This window comes from Salmo salar, chromosome ssa12, assembly GCF_905237065.1.
Source record: "Salmo salar chromosome ssa12, Ssal_v3.1, whole genome shotgun sequence".
Lineage (NCBI taxonomy): Eukaryota > Metazoa > Chordata > Actinopteri > Salmoniformes > Salmonidae > Salmo > Salmo salar.
In genome coordinates this window covers 75,929,826-75,955,513 of record NC_059453.1, presented here as the reverse complement: position 1 = coordinate 75,955,513, position 25,688 = coordinate 75,929,826, and positions in this window count along the sequence as shown.

Here is a 25,688-nt window from a genome sequence, read left to right as displayed (position 1 = left end):
ATCCCCCCTCTGAGTGGTAGTGTAGGAGACATCTACACCACATCCCCCTCTGAGTGGTAGTGTGGGAGACATCTACACCACATCCCCCTCTGAGTGGTAGTGTGGGAGACATCTACACCACATCCCCCTCTGAGTGGTAGTGTGGGAGACATCTACACCACATCCCCCTCTGAGTGGTAGTGTGGGAGACATCTACACCACATCCCCCTCTGAGTGGTAGTGTGGGAGACATCTACACCACATCCCCCCTCTGAGTGGTAGTGTGGGACACATCTACACCACATCCCCCTCTGAGTGGTAGTGTGGGACACATCTACACCACATCCCCCCTCTGAGTGGTAGTGTAGGAGACATCTACACCACATCCCCTCTGAGTGGTAGTGTGGGACACATCTACACCACATCCCCCCCTCTGAGTGGTAGTGTGGGAGACATCTACACCACATCCCCTCTGAGTGGTAGTGTGGGACACATCTACACCACATCCCCCTCTGAGTGGTAGTGTGGGAGACATCTACACCACATCCCCCCTCTGAGTGGTAGTGTGGGACACATCTACACCACATCCCCCCTCTGAGTGGTAGTGTGGGAGACATCTACACCACATCCCCTCTGAGTGGTAGTGTGGGACACATCTACACCACATCCCCCCTCTGAGTGGTAGTGTGGGACACATCTACACCACATCCCCCCTCTGAGTGGTAGTGTGGGAGACATCTACACCACATCCCCCCTCTGAGTGGTAGTGTGGGAGACATCTACACCACATCCCCCCTCTGAGTGGTAGTGTGGGAGACATCTACACCACATCCCCCTCTGAGTGGTAGTGTGGGAGACATCTACACCACATCCCCCTCTGAGTGGTAGTGTGGGACACATCTACACCACATCCCCCTCTGAGTGGTAGTGTGGGACACATCTACACCACATCCCCCCTCTGAGTGGTAGTGTGGGACACATCTACACCACATCCCCCCTCTGAGTGGTAGTGTGGGACACATCTACACCACATCCCCCCTCTGAGTGGTAGTGTGGGACACATCTACACCACATCCCCCCTCTGAGTGGTAGTGTGGGAGACATCTACACCACATCCCCCCTCTGAGTGGTAGTGTGGGAGACATCTACACCACATCCCCTCTGAGTGGTAGTGTGGGAGACATCTACACCACATCCCCCTCTGAGTGGTAGTGTGGGAGACATCTACACCACATCCCCCTCTGAGTGGTAGTGTAGGACACATCTACACCACATCCCCCCTCTGAGTGGTAGTGTGGGACACATCTACACCACATCCCCTCTGAGTGGTAGTGTGGGACACATCTACACCACATCCCCCCTCTGAGTGGTAGTGTGGGACACATCTACACCACATCCCCCCTCTGAGTGGTAGTGTGGGAGACATCTACACCACATCCCCTCTGAGTGGTAGTGTGGGACACATCTACACCACATCCCCCCTCTGAGTGGTAGTGTGGGAGACATCTACACCACATCCCCCCTCTGAGTGGTAGTGTGGGAGACATCTACACCACATCCCCCTCTGAGTGGTAGTGTGGGACACATCTACACCACATCCCCCCTCTGAGTGGTAGTGTGGGAGACATCTACACCACATCCCCCTCTGAGTGGTAGTGTGGGACACATCTACACCACATCCCCCCTCTGAGTGGTAGTGTGGGACACATCTACACCACATCCCCTCTGAGTGGTAGTGTGGGACACATCTACACCACATCCCCCCTCTGAGTGGTAGTGTGGGACACATCTACACCACATCCCCTCTGAGTGGTAGTGTGGGACACATCTACACCACATCCCCCCTCTGAGTGGTAGTGTGGGAGACATCTACACCACATCCCCCCTCTGAGTGGTAGTGTGGGAGACATCTACACCACATCCCCCCTCTGAGTGGTAGTGTGGGAGACATCTACACCACATCCCCCTCTGAGTGGTAGTGTGGGACACATCTACACCACATCCCCCTCTGAGTGGTAGTGTGGGACACATCTACACCACATCCCCCCTCTGAGTGGTAGTGTGGGAGACATCTACACCACATCCCCCTCTGAGTGGTAGTGTAGGAGACATCTACACCACATCCCCCCTCTGAGTGGTAGTGTAGGAGACATCTACACCACATCCCCCTCTGAGTGGTAGTGTGGGAGACATCTACACCACATCCCTCCTCTGAGTGGTAGTGTGGGACACATCTACACCACATCCCCCCTCTGAGTGGTAGTGTGGGACACATCTACACCACATCCCCCCTCTGAGTGGTAGTGTGGGACACATCTACACCACATCCCCCCTCTGAGTGGTAGTGTGGGACACATCTACACCACATCCCCCTCTGAGTGGTAGTGTGGGAGACATCTACACCACATCCCCCCTCTGAGTGGTAGTGTGGGAGACATCTACACCACATCCCCCCTCTGAGTGGTAGTGTGGGACACATCTACACCACATCCCCTCTCTGAGTGGTAGTGTGGGAGACATCTACACCACATCCCCCCTCTGAGTGGTAGTGTGGGAGACATCTACACCACATCCACCCTTTGAGTGGTAGTGTGGGAGACATCTACACCACATCCCCCTCTGAGTGGTAGTGTGGGACACATCTACACCACATCCCCTCTGAGTGGTAGTGTGGGACACATCTACACCACATCCCCCCTCTGAGTGGTAGTGTGGGACACATCTACACCACATCCCCCCTCTGAGTGGTAGTGTGGGACACATCTACACCACATCCCCCCTCTGAGTGGTAGTGTGGGAGACATCTACACCACATCCCCCCCTCTGAGTGGTAGTGTAGGAGACATCTACACCACATCCCCCCTCTGAGTGGTAGTGTGGGAGACATCTACACCACATCCCCTCTGAGTGGTAGTGTGGGAGACATCTACACCACATCCCCCCTCTGAGTGGTAGTGTGGGAGACATCTACACCACATCCCCCCTCTGAGTGGTAGTGTGGGACACATCTACACCACATCCCCCCTCTGAGTGGTAGTGTGGGACACATCTACACCACATCCCCCCTCTGAGTGGTAGTGTGGGACACATCTACACCACATCCCCCCTCTGAGTGGTAGTGTGGGACACATCTACACCACATCCCCCTCTGAGTGGTAGTGTAGGAGACATCTACCCCACATCCCCCTCTGAGTGGTAGTGTGGGACACATCTAAACCACATCCCCCCTCTGAGTGGTAGTGTGGGACACATCTACACCACATCCCCCCTCTGAGTGGTAGTGTGGGAGACATCTACACCACATCCCCTCTGAGTGGTAGTGTGGGACACATCTACACCACATCCCCCCTCTGAGTGGTAGTGTGGGAGACATCTACACCACATCCCCCCTCTGAGTGGTAGTGTGGGACACATCTACACCACATCCCCCCTCTGAGTGGTAGTGTAGGAGACATCTACACCACATCCCCCTCTGAGTGGTAGTGTGGGAGACATCTACACCACATCCCCCCTCTGAGTGGTAGTGTGGGAGACATCTACACCACATCCCCCTCTGAGTGGTAGTGTGGGAGACATCTACACCACATCCCCCCTCTGAGTGGTAGTGTGGGAGACATCTACACCACATCCCCCTCTGAGTGGTAGTGTGGGAGACATCTACACCACATCCCCCTCTGAGTGGTAGTGTGGGAGACATCTACACCACATCCCCCTCTGAGTGGTAGTGTGGGACACATCTACACCACATCCCCCCTCTGAGTGGTAGTGTGGGACACATCTACACCACATCCCCCCTCTGAGTGGTAGTGTAGGAGACATCTACACCACATCCCCCTCTGAGTGGTAGTGTGGGACACATCTACACCACATCCCCCCCTCTGAGTGGTAGTGTGGGAGACATCTACACCACATCCCTCCTCTGAGTGGTAGTGCGGGACACATCTACACCACATCCCCCTCTGAGTGGTAGTGTGGGAGACATCTACACCACATCCCCCCTCTGAGTGGTAGTGTGGGACACATCTACACCACATCCCCCCTCTGAGTGGTAGTGTGGGAGACATCTACACCACATCCCCCCTCTGAGTGGTAGTGTGGGAGACATCTACACCACATCCCCCCTCTGAGTGGTAGTGTGGGACACATCTACACCACATCCCCCCTCTGAGTGGTAGTGTGGGACACATCTACACCACATCCCCCCTCTGAGTGGTAGTGTGGGAGACATCTACACCACATCCCCCCTCTGAGTGGTAGTGTGGGAGACATCTACACCACATCCCCCCTCTGAGTGGTAGTGTGGGAGACATCTACACCACATCCCCCTCTGAGTGGTAGTGTGGGAGACATCTACACCACATCCCCCCTCTGAGTGGTAGTGTGGGACACATCTACACCACATCCCCCTCTGAGTGGTAGTGTGGGAGACATCTACACCACATCCCCCCTCTGAGTGGTAGTGTGGGACACATCTACACCACATCCCCCCTCTGAGTGGTAGTGTGGGACACATCTACACCACATCCCCCCTCTGAGTGGTAGTGTGGGACACATCTACACCACATCCCCCCTCTGAGTGGTAGTGTGGGAGACATCTACACCACATCCCCTCTGAGTGGTAGTGTGGGAGACATCTACACCACATCCCCCCTCTGAGTGGTAGTGTAGGAGACATCTACACCACATCCCCCTCTGAGTGGTAGTGTGGGACACATCTACACCACATCCCCCCTCTGAGTGGTAGTGTAGGAGACATCTACACCACATCCCCTCTGAGTGGTAGTGTGGGAGACATCTACACCACATCCCCCCTCTGAGTGGTAGTGTGGGAGACATCTACACCACATCCCCCTCTGAGTGGTAGTGTGGGACACATCTACACCACATCCCCCCTCTGAGTGGTAGTGTGGGACACATCTACACCACATCCCCCCTCTGAGTGGTAGTGTGGGACACATCTACACCACATCCCCCCTCTGAGTGGTAGTGTGGGACACATCTACACCACATCCCCCCTCTGAGTGGTAGTGTGGGAGACATCTACACCACATCCCCTCTGAGTGGTAGTGTGGGAGACATCTACACCACATCCCCCTCTGAGTGGTAGTGTGGGACACATCTACACCACATCCCCCTCTGAGTGGTAGTGTGGGAGACATCTACACCACATCCCCCCTCTGAGTGGTAGTGTGGGAGACATCTACACCACATCCCCCCTCTGAGTGGTAGTGTGGGAGACATCTACACCACATCCCCCTCTGAGTGGTAGTGTGGGACACATCTACACCACATCCCCCCTCTGAGTGGTAGTGTGGGACACATCTACACCACATCCCCCCCTCTGAGTGGTAGTGTGGGACACATCTACACCACATCCCCCCTCTGAGTGGTAGTGTGGGACACATCTACACCACATCCCCCTCTGAGTGGTAGTGTGGGACACATCTACACCACATCCCCCCCTCTGAGTGGTAGTGTGGGACACATCTACACCACATCCCCCCTCTGAGTGGTAGTGTGGGAGACATCTACACCACATCCCCCTCTGAGTGGTAGTGTGGGACACATCTACACCACATCCCCCCTCTGAGTGGTAGTGTGGGACACATCTACACCACATCCCCCTCTGAGTGGTAGTGTGGGACACATCTACACCACATCCCCCCTCTGAGTGGTAGTGTGGGACACATCTACACCACATCCCCCTCTGAGTGGTAGTGTGGGACACATCTACACCACATCCCCCCTCTGAGTGGTAGTGTGGGACACATCTACACCACATCCCCCTCTGAGTGGTAGTGTAGGAGACATCTACACCACATCCCCACTCTGAGTGGTAGTGTGGGAGACATCTACACCACATCCCCCTCTGAGTGGTAGTGTAGGAGACATCTACACCACATCCCCCTCTGAGTGGTAGTGTGGGACACATCTACACCACATCCCCCTCTGAGTGGTAGTGTGGGAGACATCTACACCACATCCCCCCTCTGAGTGGTAGTGTGGGACACATCTACACCACATCCCCCCTCTGAGTGGTAGTGTGGGACACATCTACACCACATCCCCCCTCTGAGTGGTAGTGTGGGACACATCTACACCACATCCCCCCTCTGAGTGGTAGTGTGGGACACATCTACACCACATCCCCCTCTGAGTGGTAGTGTGGGACACATCTACACCACATCCCCCCTCTGAGTGGTAGTGTGGGACACATCTACACCACATCCCCCCTCTGAGTGGTAGTGTGGGAGACATCTACACCACATCCCCTCTGAGTGGTAGTGTGGGACACATCTACACCACATCCCCCCTCTGAGTGGTAGTGTGGGACACATCTACACCACATCCCCCACTGAGTGGTAGTGTGGGAGACATCAACACCACATCCCCCTCTGAGTGGTAGTGTGGGACACATCTACACCACATCCCCCTCTGAGTGGTAGTGTGGGAGACATCTACACCACATCCCCCCTCTGAGTGGTAGTGTGGGAGACATCTACACCACATCCCCCCTCTGAGTGGTAGTGTGGGAGACATCTACACCACATCCCCCTCTGAGTGGTAGTGTGGGAGACATCAACACCACATCCCCCTCTGAGTGGTAGTGTGGGACACATCTACACCACATCCCCTCTGAGTGGTAGTGTGGGACACATCTACACCACATCCCCCCTCTGAGTGGTAGTGTGGGACACATCTACACCACATCCCCCTCTGAGTGGTAGTGTGGGACACATCTACACCACATCCCCCCTCTGAGTGGTAGTGTGGGACACATCTACACCACATCCCCCTCTGAGTGGTAGTGTAGGAGACATCTACACCACATCCCCCTCTGAGTGGTAGTGTGGGAGACATCTACACCACATCCCCCTCTGAGTGGTAGTGTGGGAGACATCTACACCACATCCCCCTCTGAGTGGTAGTGTGGGACACATCTACACCACATCCCCCCTCTGAGTGGTAGTGTGGGACACATCTACACCACATCCCCCCTCTGAGTGGTAGTGTGGGAGACATCTACACCACATCCCCCCTCTGAGTGGTAGTGTGGGACACATCTACACCACATCCCCCTCTGAGTGGTAGTGTGGGACACATCTACACCACATCCCCCCTCTGAGTGGTAGTGTGGGACACATCTACACCACATCCCCCCTCTGAGTGGTAGTGTGGGAGACATCTACACCACATCCCCCTCTGAGTGGTAGTGTAGGACACATCTACACCACATCCCCCCTCTGAGTGGTAGTGTGGGACACATCTACACCACATCCCCCTCTGAGTGGTAGTGTAGGAGACATCTACACCACATCCCCCCTCTGAGTGGTAGTGTGGGACACATCTACACCACATCCCCCCTCTGAGTGGTAGTGTGGGAGACATCTACACCACATCCCCCTCTGAGTGGTAGTGTGGGAGACATCTACACCACATCCCCCCTCTGAGTGGTAGTGTGGGACACATCTACACCACATCCCCTCTGAGTGGTAGTGTGGGACACATCTACACCACATCCCCCCTCTGAGTGGTAGTGTAGGAGACATCTACACCACATCCCCCCTCTGAGTGGTAGTGTGGGAGACATCTACACCACATCCCCTCTGAGTGGTAGTGTGGGAGAAATCTACACCACATCCCCCCTCTGAGTGGTAGTGTGGGAGACATCTACACCACATCCCCCCTCTGAGTGGTAGTGTGGGAGACATCTACACCACATCCCCCTCTGAGTGGTAGTGTGGGAGACATCTACACCACATCCCCCCTCTGAGTGGTAGTGTGGGAGACATCTACACCACATCCCCCTCTGAGTGGTAGTGTGGGACACATCTACACCACATCCCCCTCTGAGTGGTAGTGTGGGAGACATCTACACCACATCCCCCCTCTGAGTGGTAGTGTGGGAGACATCTACACCACATCCCCCCTCTGAGTGGTAGTGTGGGACACATCTACACCACATCCCTCCTCTGAGTGGTAGTGTGGGACACATCTACACCACATCCCCCCTCTGAGTGGTAGTGTGGGACACATCTACACCACATCCCCCTCTGAGTGGTAGTGTGGGAGACATCTACACCACATCCCCCCTCTGAGTGGTAGTGTGGGAGACATCTACACCACATCCCCCTCTGAGTGGTAGTGTGGGAGACATCTAAACCACATCCCCCCTCTGAGTGGTAGTGTGGGACACATCTACACCACATCCCCCCTCTGAGTGGTAGTGTGGGAGACATCTACACCACATCCCCCTCTGAGTGGTAGTGTGGGACACATCTACACCACATCCCCCTCTGAGTGGTAGTGTGGGAGACATCTACACCACATCCCCCCTCTGAGTGGTAGTGTGGGAGACATCTACACCACATCCCCCCTCTGAGTGGTAGTGTAGGAGACATCTACACCACATCCCCTCTGAGTGGTAGTGTGGGACACATCTACACCACATCCCCCTCTGAGTGGTAGTGTGGGAGACATCTACACCACATCCCCCTCTGAGTGGTAGTGTGGGACACATCTACACCACATCCCCCCTCTGAGTGGTAGTGTGGGACACATCTACACCACATCCCCCCTCTGAGTGGTAGTGTGGGAGACATCTACACCACATCCCCCTCTGAGTGGTAGTGTGGGACACATCTACACCACATCCCCCCTCTGAGTGGTAGTGTGGGACACATCTACACCACATCCCCCTCTGAGTGGTAGTGTGGGACACATCTACACCACATCCCCCCTCTGAGTGGTAGTGTGGGAGACATCTACACCACATCCCCCTCTGAGTGGTAGTGTGGGACACATCTACACCACATCCCCCCCTCTGAGTGGTAGTGTGGGACACATCTACACCACATCCCCCCTCTGAGTGGTAGTGTGGGACACATCTACACCACATCCCCCCTCTGAGTGGTAGTGTAGGAGACATCTACACCACATCCCCCTCTGAGTGGTAGTGTGGCAGACATCTACACCACATCCCCCCTCTGAGTGGTAGTGTAGGAGACATCTGCACCACATCCCCCTCTGTGTGGTAGTGTGGGACACATCTACACCACATCCCCCCTCTGAGTGGTAGTGTGGGACACATCTACACCACATCCCCCCTCTGAGTGGTAGTGTGGGACACATCTACACCACATCCCCCCTCTGAGTGGTAGTGTGGGACACATCTACACCACATCCCCCCTCTGAGTGGTAGTGTGGGAGACATCTACACCACATCCCCCCTCTGAGTGGTAGTGTGGGAGACATCTACACCACATCCCCCCACTGAGTGGTAGTGTGGGACACATCTACACCACATCCCCTCTGAGTGGTAGTGTGGGACACATCTACACCACATCCCCCCTCTGAGTGGTAGTGTGGGACACATCTACACCACATCCCCCCTCTGAGTGGTAGTGTGGGACACATCTACACCACATCCCCTCTGAGTGGTAGTGTGGGACACATCTACACCACATCCCCCCTCTGAGTGGTAGTGTGGGACACATCTACACCACATCCCCCCTCTGAGTGGTAGTGTGGGAGACATCTACACCACATCCCCCTCTGAGTGGTAGTGTAGGAGACATCTACACCACATCCCCCCTCTGAGTGGTAGTGTAGGAGACATCTACACCACATCCCCCCTCTGAGTGGTAGTGTAGGAGACATCTACACCACATCCCCCCTCTGAGTGGTAGTGTGGGACACATCTACACCACATCCCTCCTCTGAGTGGTAGTGTGGGACGCATCTACACCACATCTCCCCTCTGAGTGGTAGTGTGGGAGACATCTACACCACATCCCCCCTCTGAGTGGCAGTGTGGGAGACATCTACACCACATCCCCTCTGAGTGGTAGTGTGGGAGACATCTACACCACATCCCCCCTCTGAGTGGTAGTGTGGGAGACATCTACACCACATCCCCCTCTGAGTGGTAGTGTGGGAGACATCTACACCACATCCCCCTCTGAGTGGTAGTGTGGGAGACATCTACACCACATCCCCCCTCTGAGTGGTAGTGTGGGACACATCTACACCACATCCCCCTCTGAGTGGTAGTGTGGGAGACATCTACACCACATCCCCCTCTGAGTGGTAGTGTGGGAGACATCTACACCACATCCCCCTCTGAGTGGTAGTGTGGGAGACATCTACACCACATCCCCCTCTGAGTGGTAGTGTGGGACACATCTACACCACATCCCCCCTCTGAGTGGTAGTGTGGGAGACATCTACACCACATCCCCTCTGAGTGGTAGTGTGGGACACATCTACACCACATCCCCCCTCTGAGTGGTAGTGTGGGACACATCTACACCACATCCCCCCTCTGAGTGGTAGTGTAGGAGACATCTACACCACATCCCCCCTCTGAGTGGTAGTGTGGGAGACATCTACACCACATCCCCCCTCTGAGTGGTAGTGTGGGACACATCTACACCACATCCCCCCTCTGAGTGGTAGTGTGGGACACATCTACACCACATCCCCCCTCTGAGTGGTAGTGTGGGAGACATCTACACCACATCCCCCTCTGAGTGGTAGTGTGGGAGACATCTACACCACATCCCCCCTCTGAGTGGTAGTGTAGGAGACATCTACACCACATCCCCCCTCTGAGTGGTAGTGTGGGACACATCTACACCACATCCCCCCTCTGAGTGGTAGTGTGGGAGACATCTACACCACATCCCCTCTGAGTGGTAGTGTGGGAGACATCTACACCACATCCCCCCCCTCTGAGTGGTAGTGTAGGAGACATCTACACCACATCCCCCTCTGAGTGGTAGTGTGGGACACATCTACACCACATCCCCCCTCTGAGTGGTAGTGTGGGACACATCTACACCACATCCCCCCTCTGAGTGGTAGTGTGGGACACATCTACACCACATCCCCCCTCTGAGTGGTAGTGTGGGACACATCTACACCACATCCCCCCTCTGAGTGGTAGTGTGGGACACATCTACACCACATCCCCCTCTGAGTGGTAGTGTGGGAGACATCTACACCACATCCCCCCTCTGAGTGGTAGTGTGGGACACATCTACACCACATCCCCCTCTGAGTGGTAGTGTGGGACACATCTACACCACATCCCCCTCTGAGTGGTAGTGTGGGACACATCTACACCACATCCCCCCTCTGAGTGGTAGTGTAGGAGACATCTACACCACATCCCCCTCTGAGTGGTAGTGTGGGAGACATCTACACCACATCCACTCTGAGTGGTAGTGTGGGAGACAGCTACACCACATCCCCATCTGAGTGGTAGTGTGGGAGACATCTACACCACATCCCCCCTCTGAGTGGTAGTGTGGGAGACATCTACACCACATCCCCCCTCTGAGTGGTAGTGTGGGAGACATCTACACCACATCCCCCCTCTGAGTGGTAGTGTGGGACACATCTACACCACATCCCCCTCTGAGTGGTAGTGTGGGACACATCTACACCACATCCCCTCTGAGTGGTAGTGTGGGACACATCTACACCACATCCCCCCTCTGAGTGGTAGTGTGGGACACATCTACACCACATCCCCCCTCTGAGTGGTAGTGTGGGACACATCTACACCACATCCCCCCTCTGAGTGGTAGTGTGGGAGACATCTACACCACATCCCCCCTCTGAGTGGTAGTGTGGGAGACATCTACACCACATCCCCCTCTGAGTGGTAGTGTGGGACACATCTACACCACATCCCCTCTGAGTGGTAGTGTGGGACACATCTACACCACATCCCCCCTCTGAGTGGTAGTGTGGGACACATCTACACCACATCCCCTCTGAGTGGTAGTGTGGGACACATCTACACCACATCCCCCCTCTGAGTGGTAGTGTGGGACACATCTACACCACATCCCCTCTGAGTGGTAGTGTAGGAGACATCTACACCACATCCCCCCTCTGAGTGGTAGTGTGGGAGACATCTACACCACATCCCCCTCTGAGTGGTAGTGTGGGAGACATCTACACCACATCCCCCTCTGAGTGGTAGTGTGGGACACATCTACACCACATCCCCTCTGAGTGGTAGTGTGGGACACATCTACACCACATCCCCCCTCTGAGTGGTAGTGTGGGACACATCTACACCACATCCCCCCTCTGAGTGGTAGTGTGGGACACATCTACACCACATCCCCTCTGAGTGGTAGTGTGGGACACATCTACACCACATCCCCCCTCTGAGTGGTAGTGTGGGACACATCTACACCACATCCCCCCTCTGAGTGGTAGTGTGGGAGACATCTACACCACATCCCCTCTGAGTGGTAGTGTGGGACACATCTACACCACATCCCCCCTCTGAGTGGTAGTGTGGGACACATCTACACCACATCCCCTCTGAGTGGTAGTGTGGGACACATCTACACCACATCCCCCCTCTGAGTGGTAGTGTGGGACACATCTACACCACATCCCCCTCTGAGTGGTAGTGTGGGACACATCTACACCACATCCCCTCTCTGAGTGGTAGTGTGGGAGACATCTACACCACATCCCCCCTCTGAGTGGTAGTGTGGGACACATCTACACCACATCCCCCCTCTGAGTGGTAGTGTGGGACACATCTACACCACATCCCCCCTCTGAGTGGTAGTGTGGGAGACATCTACACCACATCCCCCTCTGAGTGGTAGTGTGGGAGACATCTACACCACATCCCCCTCTGAGTGGTAGTGTAGGAGACATCTACACCACATCCCCCCTCTGAGTGGTAGTGTGGGAGACATCTACACCACATCCCCCTCTGAGTGGTAGTGTGGGAGACATCTACACCACATCCCCCCTCTGAGTGGTAGTGTGGGAGACATCTACACCACATCCCCCCTCTGAGTGGTAGTGTGGGAGACATCTACACCACATCCCCCTCTGAGTGGTAGTGTGGGAGACATCTACACCACATCCCCTCTGAGTGGTAGTGTGGGAGACATCTACACCACATCCCCCTCTGAGTGGTAGTGTGGGACACATCTACACCACATCCCCCTCTGAGTGGTAGTGTGGGAGACATCTACACCACATCCCCCCTCTGAGTGGTAGTGTGGGAGACATCTACACCACATCCCCCTCTGAGTGGTAGTGTGGGACACATCTACACCACATCCCCCTCTGAGTGGTAGTGTGGGAGACATCTACACCACATCCCCCTCTGAGTGGTAGTGTGGGACACATCTACACCACATCCCCCTCTGAGTGGTAGTGTAGGACACATCTACACCACATCCCCCTCTGAGTGGTAGTGTAGGAGACATCTACACCACATCCCCCTCTGAGTGGTAGTGTGGGACACATCTACACCACATCCCCCCTCTGAGTGGTAGTGTGGGAGACATCTACACCACATCCCCCCCTCTGAGTGGTAGTGTGGGAGACATCTACACCACATCCCCCTCTGAGTGGTAGTGTGGGACACATCTACACCACATCCCCCCCTCTGAGTGGTAGTGTAGGAGACATCTACACCACATCCCCCTCTGAGTGGTAGTGTAGGACACATCTACACCACATCCCCCCTCTGAGTGGTAGTGTAGGAGACATCTACACCACATCCCCCTCTGAGTGGTAGTGTGGGACACATCTACACCACATCCCCCCCTCTGAGTGGTAGTGTGGGAGACATCTACACCACATCCCCCTCTGAGTGGTAGTGTAGGAGACATCTACACCACATCCCCCTCTGAGTGGTAGTGTGGGACACATCTACACCACATCCCCCCTCTGAGTGGTAGTGTAGGAGACATCTACACCACATCCCCCCCTGAGTGGTAGTGTAGGAGACATCTACACCACATCCCCCCTCTGAGTGGTAGTGTAGGAGACATCTACACCACATCCCCTCTGAGTGGTAGTGTGGGAGACATCTACACCACATCCCCTCTGAGTGGTAGTGTGGGAGACATCTACACCACATCCCCTCTGAGTGGTAGTGTGGGACACATCTACACCACATCCCCTCTGAGTGGTAGTGTAGGAGACATCTACACCACATCCCCTCTGAGTGGTAGTGTGGGAGACATCTACACCACATCCCCCCACTGAGTGGTAGTGTGGGACACATCTACACCACATCCCCCCTCTGAGTGGTAGTGTGGGAGACATCTACACCACATCCCCTCTGAGTGGTATTGTAGGAGACATCTACACCACATCCCCCCCCTCTGAGTGGTAGTGTGGGAGACATCTACACCACATCCCCCTCTGAGTGGTAGTGTGGGACATATCTACACCACATCCCCCCTCTGAGTGGTAGTGTAGGAGACATCTACACCACATCCCCTCTGAGTGGTAGTGTAGTAGACATCTACACCACATCCCCCCTCTGAGTGGTAGTGTGGGAGACATCTACACCACATCCCCTCTGAGTGGTAGTGTGGGACACATCTACACCACATCCCCCCTCTGAGTGGTAGTGTGGGACACATCTACACCACATCCCCCCTCTGAGTGGTAGTGTGGGACACATCTACACCACATCCCCCCTCTGAGTGGTAGTGTGGGACACATCTACACCACATCCCCCCTCTGAGTGGTAGTGTGGGACACATCTACACCACATCCCCCCTCTGAGTGGTAGTGTGGGAGACATCTACACCACATCCCCCTCTGAGTGGTAGTGTGGGAGACATCTACACCACATCTCCCCTCTGAGTGGTAGTGTGGGACACATCTACACCACATCCCCTCTGAGTGGTAGTGTGGGAGACATCTACACCACATCCCCCCTCTGAGTGGTAGTGTGGGAGACATCTACACCACATCCCCCCTCTGAGTGGTAGTGTAGGAGACATCTACACCACATCCCCCTCTGAGTGGTAGTGTGGGAGACATCTACACCACATCCCCTCTGAGTGTGTAGTGTAGGAGACATCTACACCACATCCCCCCTCTGAGTGGTAGTGTGGGAGACATCTACACCACATCCCCTCTGAGTTGTAGTGTGGGAGACATCTACACCACATCCCCCTCTGAGTGGTAGTGTGGGAGACATCTACACCACATCCCCCTCTGAGTGGTAGTGTGGGAGACATCTACACCACATCCCCCCTCTGAGTGGTAGTGTGGGACACATCTACACCACATCCCCCTCTGAGTGGTAGTGTGGGACACATCTACACCACATCCCCCCTCTGAGTGGTAGTGTGGGACACATCTACACCACATCCCCCTCTGAGTGGTAGTGTGGGACACATCTACACCACATCCCCCCTCTGAGTGGTAGTGTGGGAGACATCTACACCACATCCCCCTCTGAGTGGTAGTGTAGGAGACATCTACACCACATCCCCCTCTGAGTGGTAGTGTGGGACACATCTACACCACACCCCCCCTCTGAGTGGTAGTGTGGGAGACATCTACACCACATCCCCCCCTGAGTGGTAGTGTGGGAGACATCTACACCACATCCCCCCTCTGAGTGGTAGTGTGGGAGACATCTACACCACATCCCCTCTGAGTGGTAGTGTGGGAGACATCTACACCACATCCCCCTCTGAGTGGTAGTGTGGGAGACATCTACACCACATCCCCCTCTGAGTGGTAGTGTGGGACACATCTACACCACATCCCCCTCTGAGTGGTAGTGTAGGAGACATCTACACCACATCCCCCCTCTGAGTGGTAGTGTGGGAGACATCTACACCACATCCCCCCTCTGAGTGGTAGTGTGGGACACATCTACACCACATCCCCCCTCTGAGTGGTAGTGTGGGAGACATCTACACCACATCCCCCTCTGAGTGGTAGTGTAGGAGACATCTACACCACATCCCCCTCTGAGTGGTAGTGTAGGAGACATCTACACCACATCCCCCCTCTGAGTGGTAGTGTGGGACACATCTACACCACATCCCCCTCTGAGTGGTAGTGTGGGAGACATCTACACCACATCCCCCTCTGAGTGGTAGTGTGGGAGACATCTACACCACATCCCCCCTCTGAGTGGTAGTGTGGGAGACATCTACACCACATCCCCCTCTGAGTGGTAGTGTGGGACACATCTACACCACATCCCCCCTCTGAGTGGTAGTGTGGGACACATCTACACCACATCCCCCCTCTGAGTGGTAGTGTGGGACACATCTACACCACATCCCCCTCTGAATGGTAGTGTGGGACACATCTACACCACATCCCCCCTCTGAGTGGTAGTGTGGGACACATCTACACCACATCCCCCCTCTGAGTGGTAGTGTGGGAGACATCTACACCACATCCCCCCTCTGAGTGGTAGTGTGGGAGACATCTACACCACATCCCCCCTCTGAGTGGTAGTGTGGGACACATCTACACCACATCCCCCTCTGAGTGGTAGTGTGGGAGACATCTACACCACATCCCCCCTCTGAGTGGTAGTGTGCGAGACATCTACACCACATCCCCCCTCTGAGTGGTAGTGTAGGAGACATCTTCACCACATCCCCCTCTGAGTGGTAGTGTAGGGAGACATCTACACCACATCCCCCTCTGAGTGTGTAGTGTGGGAGACATCTACACCACATCCCCCCTCTGAGTGGTAGTGTGGGAGACATCTACACCACATCCCCCTCTGAGTGGTAGTGTGGGAGACATCTACACCACATCCCCCTCTGAGTGGTAGTGTGGGAGACATCTACACCACATCCCCCTCTGAGTGGTAGTGTGGGAGACATCTACACCACATCCCCCCTCTGAGTGGTAGTGTGGGACACATCTACACCACATCCACCCTCTGAGTGGAAATGTGGGAGACATCTACACCACATCCCCCTCTGAGTGGTAGTGTGGGACACATCTACACCACATCCCCCTCTGAGTGGTAGTGTGGGACACATCTACACCACATCCCCCCCTCTGAGTGGTAGTGTGGGACACATCTACACCACATCCCCCCTCTGAGTGGTAGTGTGGGACACATCTACACCACATCCCCCTCTGAGTGGTAGTGTGGGACACATCTACACCACATCCCCCCTCTGAGTGGTAGTGTGGGAGACATCTACACCACATCCCCCTCTGAGTGGTAGTGTGGGAGACATCTACACCACATCCCCCTCTGAGTGGTAGTGTGGGAGACATCTACACCACATCCCCCTCTGAGTGGTAGTGTGGGAGACATCTACACCACATCCCCCTCTGAGTGGTAGTGTGGGAGACATCTACACCACATCCCCCTCTGAGTGGTAGTGTGGGAGACATCTACACCACATCCCCCCTCTGAGTGGTAGTGTGGGAGACATCTACACCACATCCCCCTCTGAGTGGTAGTGTGGGAGACATCTACACCACATCCCCCTCTGAGTGGTAGTGTGGGAGACATCTACACCACATCCCCCCCCTCTGAGTGGTAGTGTGGGAGACATCTACACCACATCCCCCTCTGAGTGGTAGTGTGGTACACATCTACACCACATCCCCTCTGAGTGGTAGTGTGGGAGACATCTACACCACATCCCCCCTCTGAGTGGTAGTGTGGGAGACATCTACACCACATCCCCTCTGAGTGGTAGTGTGGGAGACATCTACACCACATCCCCCTCTGAGTGGTAGTGTGGGACACATCTACACCACATCCCCCTCTGAGTGGTAGTGTGGGACACATCTACACCACATCCCCCCTCTGAGTGGTAGTGTGGGACACATCTACACCACATCCCCTCTGAGTGGTAGTGTAGGAGACATCTACACCACATCCCCTCTGAGTTGTAGTGTGGGACACATCTACACCACATCCCCCCTCTGAGTGGTAGTGTGGGAGACATCTACACCACATCCCCCCTCTGAGTGGTAGTGTAGGAGACATCTACACCACATCCCCTCTGAGTGGTAGTGTGGGACACATCTACACCACATCCCCCCTCTGAGTGGTAGTGTGGGAGACATCTACACCACATCCCCTCTGAGTGGTAGTGTGGGACACATCTACACCACATCCCCTCTGAGTGGTAGTGTAGGAGACATCTACACCACATCCCCTCTGAGTGGTAGTGTGGGACACATCTACACCACATCCCCCCTCTGAGTGGTAGTGTGGGAGACATCTACACCACATCCCCCTCTGAGTGGTAGTGTAGGAGACATCTACACCACATCCCCCTCTGAGTGGTAGTGTGGGACACATCTACACCACATCCCCCCTCTGAGTGGTAGTGTAGGAGACATCTACACCACATCCCCCTCTGAGTGGTAGTGTAGGAGACATCTACACCACATCCCCCCTCTGAGTGGTAGTGTAGGAGACATCTACACCACATCCCCCTCTGAGTGGTAGTGTGGGACACATCTACACCACATCCCCCCTCTGAGTGGTAGTGTGGGACACATCTACACCACATCCCCCTCTGAGTGGTAGTGTGGGACACATCTACACCACATCCCCCCTCTGAGTGGTAGTGTGGGAGACATCTACACCACATCCCCCTCTGAGTGGTAGTGTGGGAGACATCTACACCACATCCCCCTCTGAGTGGTAGTGTGGGAGACATCTACACCACATCCCCCTCTGAGTGGTAGTGTGGGAGACATCTACACCACATCCCCTCTGAGTGGTAGTGTGGGACACATCTACACCACATCCCCCCTCTGAGTGGTAGTGTGGGAGACATCTACACCACATCCCCCCTCTGAGTGGTAGTGTGGGAGACATCTACACCACATCCCCTCTGAGTTGTAGTGTGGGACACATCTACACCACATCCCCTCTGAGTGGTAGTGTGGGAGACATCTACACCACATCCCCCTCTGAGTGGTAGTGTGGGAGACATCTACACCACATCCCCTCTGAGTGGTAGTGTGGGAGACATCTACACCACATCCCCCCTCTGAGTGGTAGTGTGGGAGACATCTACACCACATCCCCTCTGAGTGGTAGTGTGGGACACATCTACACCACATCCCCCTCTGAGTGGTAGTGTGGGAGACATCTACACCACATCCCCCTCTGAGTGGTAGTGTGGGAGACATCTACACCACATCCCCCTCTGAGTGGTAGTGTGGGAGACATCTACACCACATCCCCCTCTGAGTGGTAGTGTGGGACACATCTACACCACATCCCCCCTCTGAGTGGTAGTGTGGGAGACATCTACACCACATCCCCCCTCTGAGTGGTAGTGTGGGAGACATCTACACCACATCCCCCTCTGAGTGGTAGTGTGGGAGACATCTACACCACATCCCCCTCTGAGTGGTAGTGTGGGAGACATCTACACCACATCCCCCTCTGAGTGGTAGTGTGGGACACATCTACACCACATCCCCCTCTGAGTGGTAGTGTGGGAGACATCTACACCACATCCCCCTCTGAGTGGTAGTGTGGGAGACATCTACACCACATCCCCCCTCTGAGTGGTAGTGTGGGAGACATCTACACCACATCCCCCTCTGAGTGGTAGTGTGGGAGACATCTACACCACATCCCCCTCTGAGTGGTAGTGTGGGACACATCTACACCACATCCCCCTCTGAGTGGTAGTGTGGGAGACATCTACACCACATCCCCCCCTCTGAGTGGTAGTGTGGGAGACATCTACACCACATCCCCCTCTGAGTTGTAGTGTGGGAGACATCTACACCACATCCCCCTCTGAGTGGTAGTGTGGGAGACATCTACACCACATCCCCCTCTGAGTGGTAGTGTGGGAGACATCTACACCACATCCCCCTCTGAGTGGTAGTGTGGGAGACATCTACACCACATCCCCCCTCTGAGTGGTAGTGTGGTACACATCTACACCACATCCCCCTCTGAGTGGTAGTGTGGGAGACATCTACACCACATCCCCCCTCTGAGTGGTAGTGTGGGAGACATCTACACCACATCCCCCTCTGAGTGGTAGTGTGGGAGACATCTACACCACATCCCCCTCTGAGTGGTAGTGTGGGAGACATCTACACCACATCCCCCTCTGAGTGGTAGTGTGGGACACATCTACACCACATCCCCCTCTGAGTGGTAGTGTGGGACACATCTACACCACATCCCCCTCTGAGTGGTAGTGTGGGAGACATCTACACCACATCCCCTCTGAGTTGTAGTGTGGGACACATCTACACCACATCCCCCCTCTGAGTGGTAGTGTGGGAGACATCTACACCACATCCCCCCTCTGAGTGGCAGTGTGGGAGACATCTACACCACATCCCCTCTGAGTGGTAGTGTGGGACCCATCTACACCACATCCCCCCTCTGAGTGGTAGTGTAGGAGACATCTACACCACATCCCCCTCTGAGTGGTAGTGTGGGACACATCTACACCACATCCCCCTCTGAGTGGTAGTGTAGGAGACATCTACACCACATCCCCTCTGAGTGGTAGTGTGGGACACATCTACACCACATCCCCCCCTCTGAGTGGTAGTGTGGGAGACATCTACACCACATCCCCTCTGAGTGGTAGTGTAGGAGACATCTACACCACATCCCCTCTGAGTGGTAGTGTGGGACACATCTACACCACATCCCCCCTCTGAGTGGTAGTGTAGGAGACATCTACACCACATCCCCCCTCTGAGTGGTAGTGTGGGAGACATCTACACCACATCCCCCCTCTGAGTGGTAGTGTGGGAGACATCTACACCACATCCCCTCTGAGTGGTAGTGTGGGAGACATCTACACCACATCCCCCTCTGAGTGGTAGTGTGGGAGACATCTACACCACATCCCCCTCTGAGTGGTAGTGTGGGACACATCTACACCACATCCCCCTCTGAGTGGTAGTGTGGGAGACATCTACACCACATCCCCCCTCTGAGTGGTAGTGTGGGAGACATCTACACCACATCCCCCTCTGAGTGGTAGTGTGGGAGACATCTACACCACATCCCCCTCTGAGTGGTAGTGTGGGACACATCTACACCACATCCCCCTCTGAGTGGTAGTGTGGGACACATCTACACCACATCCCCCCTCTGAGTGGTAGTGTGGGAGACATCTACACCACATCCCCCCTCTGAGTGGTAGTGTGGGAGACATCTACACCACATCCCCCTCTGAGTGGTAGTGTGGGAGACATCTACACCACATCCCCCTCTGAGTGGTAGTGTGGGACACATCTACACCACATCCCCTCTGAGTGGTAGTGTGGGAGACATCTACACCACATCCCCCTCTGAGTGGTAGTGTGGGAGACATCTACACCACATCCCCCTCTGAGTGGTAGTGTGGGAGACATCTACACCACATCCCCCTCTGAGTGGTAGTGTGGGACACATCTACACCACATCCCCCTCTGAGTGGTAGTGTGGGAGACATCTACACCACATCCCCCTCTGAGTGGTAGTGTGGGACACATCTACACCACATCCCCCCTCTGAGTGGTAGTGTGGGACACATCTACACCACATCCCCCCTCTGAGTGGTAGTGTGGGACACATCTACACCACACCCCCCCCTCTGAGTGGTAGTGTGGGAGACATCTACACCACATCCCCCCTCTGAGTGGTAGTGTGGGAGACATCTACACCACATCCCCCTCTGAGTGGTAGTGTGGGAGACATCTACACCACATCCCCCCTCTGAGTGGTAGTGTGGGAGACATCTACACCACATCCCCCTCTGAGTGGTAGTGTGGGAGACATCTACACCACATCCCCCTCTGAGTGGTAGTGTGGGAGACATCTACACCACATCCCCCTCTGAGTGGTAGTGTGGGAGACATCTACACCACATCCCCCTCTGAGTGGTAGTGTGGGAGACATCTACACCACATCCCCCCTCTGAGTGGTAGTGTGGGAGACATCTACACCACATCCCCCTCTGAGTGGTAGTGTGGGAGACATCTACACCACATCCCCCTCTGAGTGGTAGTGTGGGAGACATCTACACCACATCCCCCCTCTGAGTGGTAGTGTGGGACACATCTACACCACATCCCCCTCTGAGTGGTAGTGTGGGAGACATCTACACCACATCCCCCTCTGAGTGGTAGTGTGGGAGACATCTACACCACATCCCCCTCTGAGTGGTAGTGTAGGAGACATCTACACCACATCCCCCCTCTGAGTGGTAGTGTGGGAGACATCTACACCACATCCCCCCTCTGAGTGGTAGTGTGGGAGACATCTACACCACATCCCCCTCTGAGTGGTAGTGTGGGAGACATCTACACCACATCCCCCCTCTGAGTGGTAGTGTGGGAGACATCTACACCACATCCCCCTCTGAGTGGTAGTGTGGGAGACATCTACACCACATCCCCCTCTGAGTGGTAGTGTGGGAGACATCTACACCACATCCCCCTCTGAGTGGTAGTGTGGGACACATCTACACCACATCCCCCTCTGAGTGGTAGTGTGGGAGACATCTACACCACATCCCCCCTCTGAGTGGTAGTGTGGGAGACATCTACACCACATCCCCCTCTGAGTGGTAGTGTGGGAGACATCTACACCACATCCCCCTCTGAGTGGTAGTGTGGGAGACATCTACACCACATCCCCCCTCTGAGTGGTAGTGTGGGACACATCTACACCACATCCCCCTCTGAGTGGTAGTGTGGGACACATCTACACCACATCCCCCCTCTGAGTGGTAGTGTGGGAGACATCTACACCACATCCCCTCTGAGTGGTAGTGTGGGACACATCTACACCACATCCCCCCTCTGAGTGGTAGTGTGGGAGACATCTACACCACATCCCCCCTCTGAGTGGTAGTGTGGGAGACATCTACACCACATCCCCCTCTGAGTGGTAGTGTGGGACACATCTACACCACATCCCCCCTCTGAGTGGTAGTGTGGGAGACATCTACACCACATCCCCCTCTGAGTGGTAGTGTGGGACACATCTACACCACATCCCCTCTGAGTGGTAGTGTGGGAGACATCTACACCACATCCCCTCTGAGTGGTAGTGTGGGACACATCTACACCACATCCCCCCCTCTGAGTGGTAGTGTGGGACACATCTACACCACATCCCCTCTGAGTGGTAGTGTGGGAGACATCTACACCACATCCCCCTCTGAGTGGTAGTGTGGGACACATCTACACCACATCCCCCCTCTGAGTGGTAGTGTGGGAGACATCTACACCACATCCCCCCTCTGAGTGGTAGTGTGGGAGACATCTACACCACATCCCCCCTCTGAGTGGTAGTGTGGGAGACATCTACACCACATCCCCCTCTGAGTGGTAGTGTGGGAGACATCTACACCACATCCCCCTCTGAGTGGTAGTGTGGGAGACATCTACACCACATCCCCCTCTGAGTGGTAGTGTGGGACACATCTACACCACATCCCCCTCTGAGTGGTAGTGTGGGAGACATCTACACCACATCCCCCTCTGAGTGGTAGTGTGGGAGACATCTACACCACATCCCCCTCTGAGTGGTAGTGTGGGAGACATCTACACCACATCCCCCTCTGAGTGGTAGTGTGGGAGACATCTACACCACATCCCCCCTCTGAGTGGTAGTGTAGGAGACATCTACACCACATCCCCCCTCTGAGTGGTAGTGTGGGAGACATCTACACCACATCCCCCTCTGAGTGGTAGTGTGGGAGACATCTACACCACATCCCCCTCTGAGTGGTAGTGTGGGAGACATCTACACCACATCCCCCTCTGAGTGGTAGTGTGGGAGACATCTACACCACATCCCCCTCTGAGTGGTAGTGTGGGAGACATCTACACCACATCCCCCCTCTGAGTGGTAGTGTGGGAGACATCTACACCACATCCCCCTCTGAGTGGTAGTGTGGGAGACATCTACACCACATCCCCCCTCTGAGTGGTAGTGTGGGAGACATCTACACCACATCCCCCTCTGAGTGGTAGTGTGGGAGACATCTACACCACATCCCCCTCTGAGTGGTAGTGTGGGAGACATCTACACCACATCCCCCCTCTGAGTGGTAGTGTGGGACACATCTACACCACATCCCCCTCTGAGTGGTAGTGTGGGAGACATCTACACCACATCCCCCCTCTGAGTGGTAGTGTGGGAGACATCTACACCACATCCCCCTCTGAGTGGTAGTGTGGGAGACATCTACACCACATCCCCCTCTGAGTGGTAGTGTGGGACACATCTACACCACATCCCCCTCTGAGTGGTAGTGTGGGACACATCTACACCACATCCCCCCTCTGAGTGGTAGTGTAGGAGACATCTACACCACATCCCCCCTCTGAGTGGTAGTGTGGGAGACATCTACACCACATCCCCCTCTGAGTGGTAGTGTGGGAGACATCTACACCACATCCCCCTCTGAGTGGTAGTGTGGGAGACATCTACACCACATCCCCCCTCTGAGTGGTAGTGTGGGAGACATCTACACCACATCCCCCTCTGAGTGGTAGTGTGGGAGACATCTACACCACATCCCCCCTCTGAGTGGTAGTGTGGGAGACATCTACACCACATCCCCCTCTGAGTGGTAGTGTGGGAGACATCTACACCACATCCCCCTCTGAGTGGTAGTGTGGGAGACATCTACACCACATCCCCCTCTGAGTGGTAGTGTAGGAGACATCTACACCACATCCCCCTCTGAGTGGTAGTGTGGGAGACATCTACACCACATCCCCTCTGAGTGGTAGTGTGGGACACATCTACACCACATCCCCTCTGAGTGGTAGTGTGGGAGACATCTACACCACATCCCCCCTCTGAGTGGTAGTGTGGGAGACATCTACACCACATCCCCCTCTGAGTGGTAGTGTGGGAGACATCTACACCACATCCCCCTCTGAGTGGTAGTGTGGGAGACATCTACACCACATCCCCCTCTGAGTGGTAGTGTAGGACACATCTACACCACATCCCCCTCTGAGTGGTAGTGTGGGACACATCTACACCACATCCCCCTCTGAGTGGTAGTGTGGGAGACATCTACACCACATCCCCCTCTGAGTGGTAGTGTGGGACACATCTACACCACATCCCCCCTCTGAGTGGTAGTGTGGGAGACATCTACACCACATCCCCCCTCTGAGTGGTAGTGTAGGAGACATCTACACCACATCCCCTCTGAGTGGTAGTGTGGGACACATCTACACCACATCCCCCCTCTGAGTGGTAGTGTGGGAGACATCTACACCACATCCCCCTCTGAGTGGTAGTGTGGGACACATCTACACCACATCCCCCTCTGAGTGGTAGTGTGGGAGACATCTACACCACATCCCCCTCTGAGTGGTAGTGTGGGACACATCTACACCACATCCCCCCCTCTGAGTGGTAGTGTGGGAGACATCTACACCACATCCCCCTCTGAGTGGTAGTGTGGGAGACATCTACACCACATCCCCCTCTGAGTGGTAGTGTGGGACACATCTACACCACATCCCCCCTCTGAGTGGTAGTGTGGGAGACATCTACACCACATCCCCCCTCTGAGTGGTAGTGTGGGAGACATCTACACCACATCCCCCCTCTGAGTGGTAGTGTGGGAGACATCTACACCACATCCCCCTCTGAGTGGTAGTGTGGGAGACATCTACACCACATCCCCCCTCTGAGTGGTAGTGTGGGAGACATCTACACCACATCCCCCTCTGAGTGGTAGTGTGGGACACATCTACACCACATCCCCCTCTGAGTGGTAGTGTGGGACACATCTACACCACATCCCCCTCTGAGTGGTAGTGTGGGAGACATCTACACCACATCCCCCCTCTGAGTGGTAGTGTGGGAGACATCTACACCACATCCCCCTCTGAGTGGTAGTGTGGGAGACATCTACACCACATCCCCCTCTGAGTGGTAGTGTGGGACACAT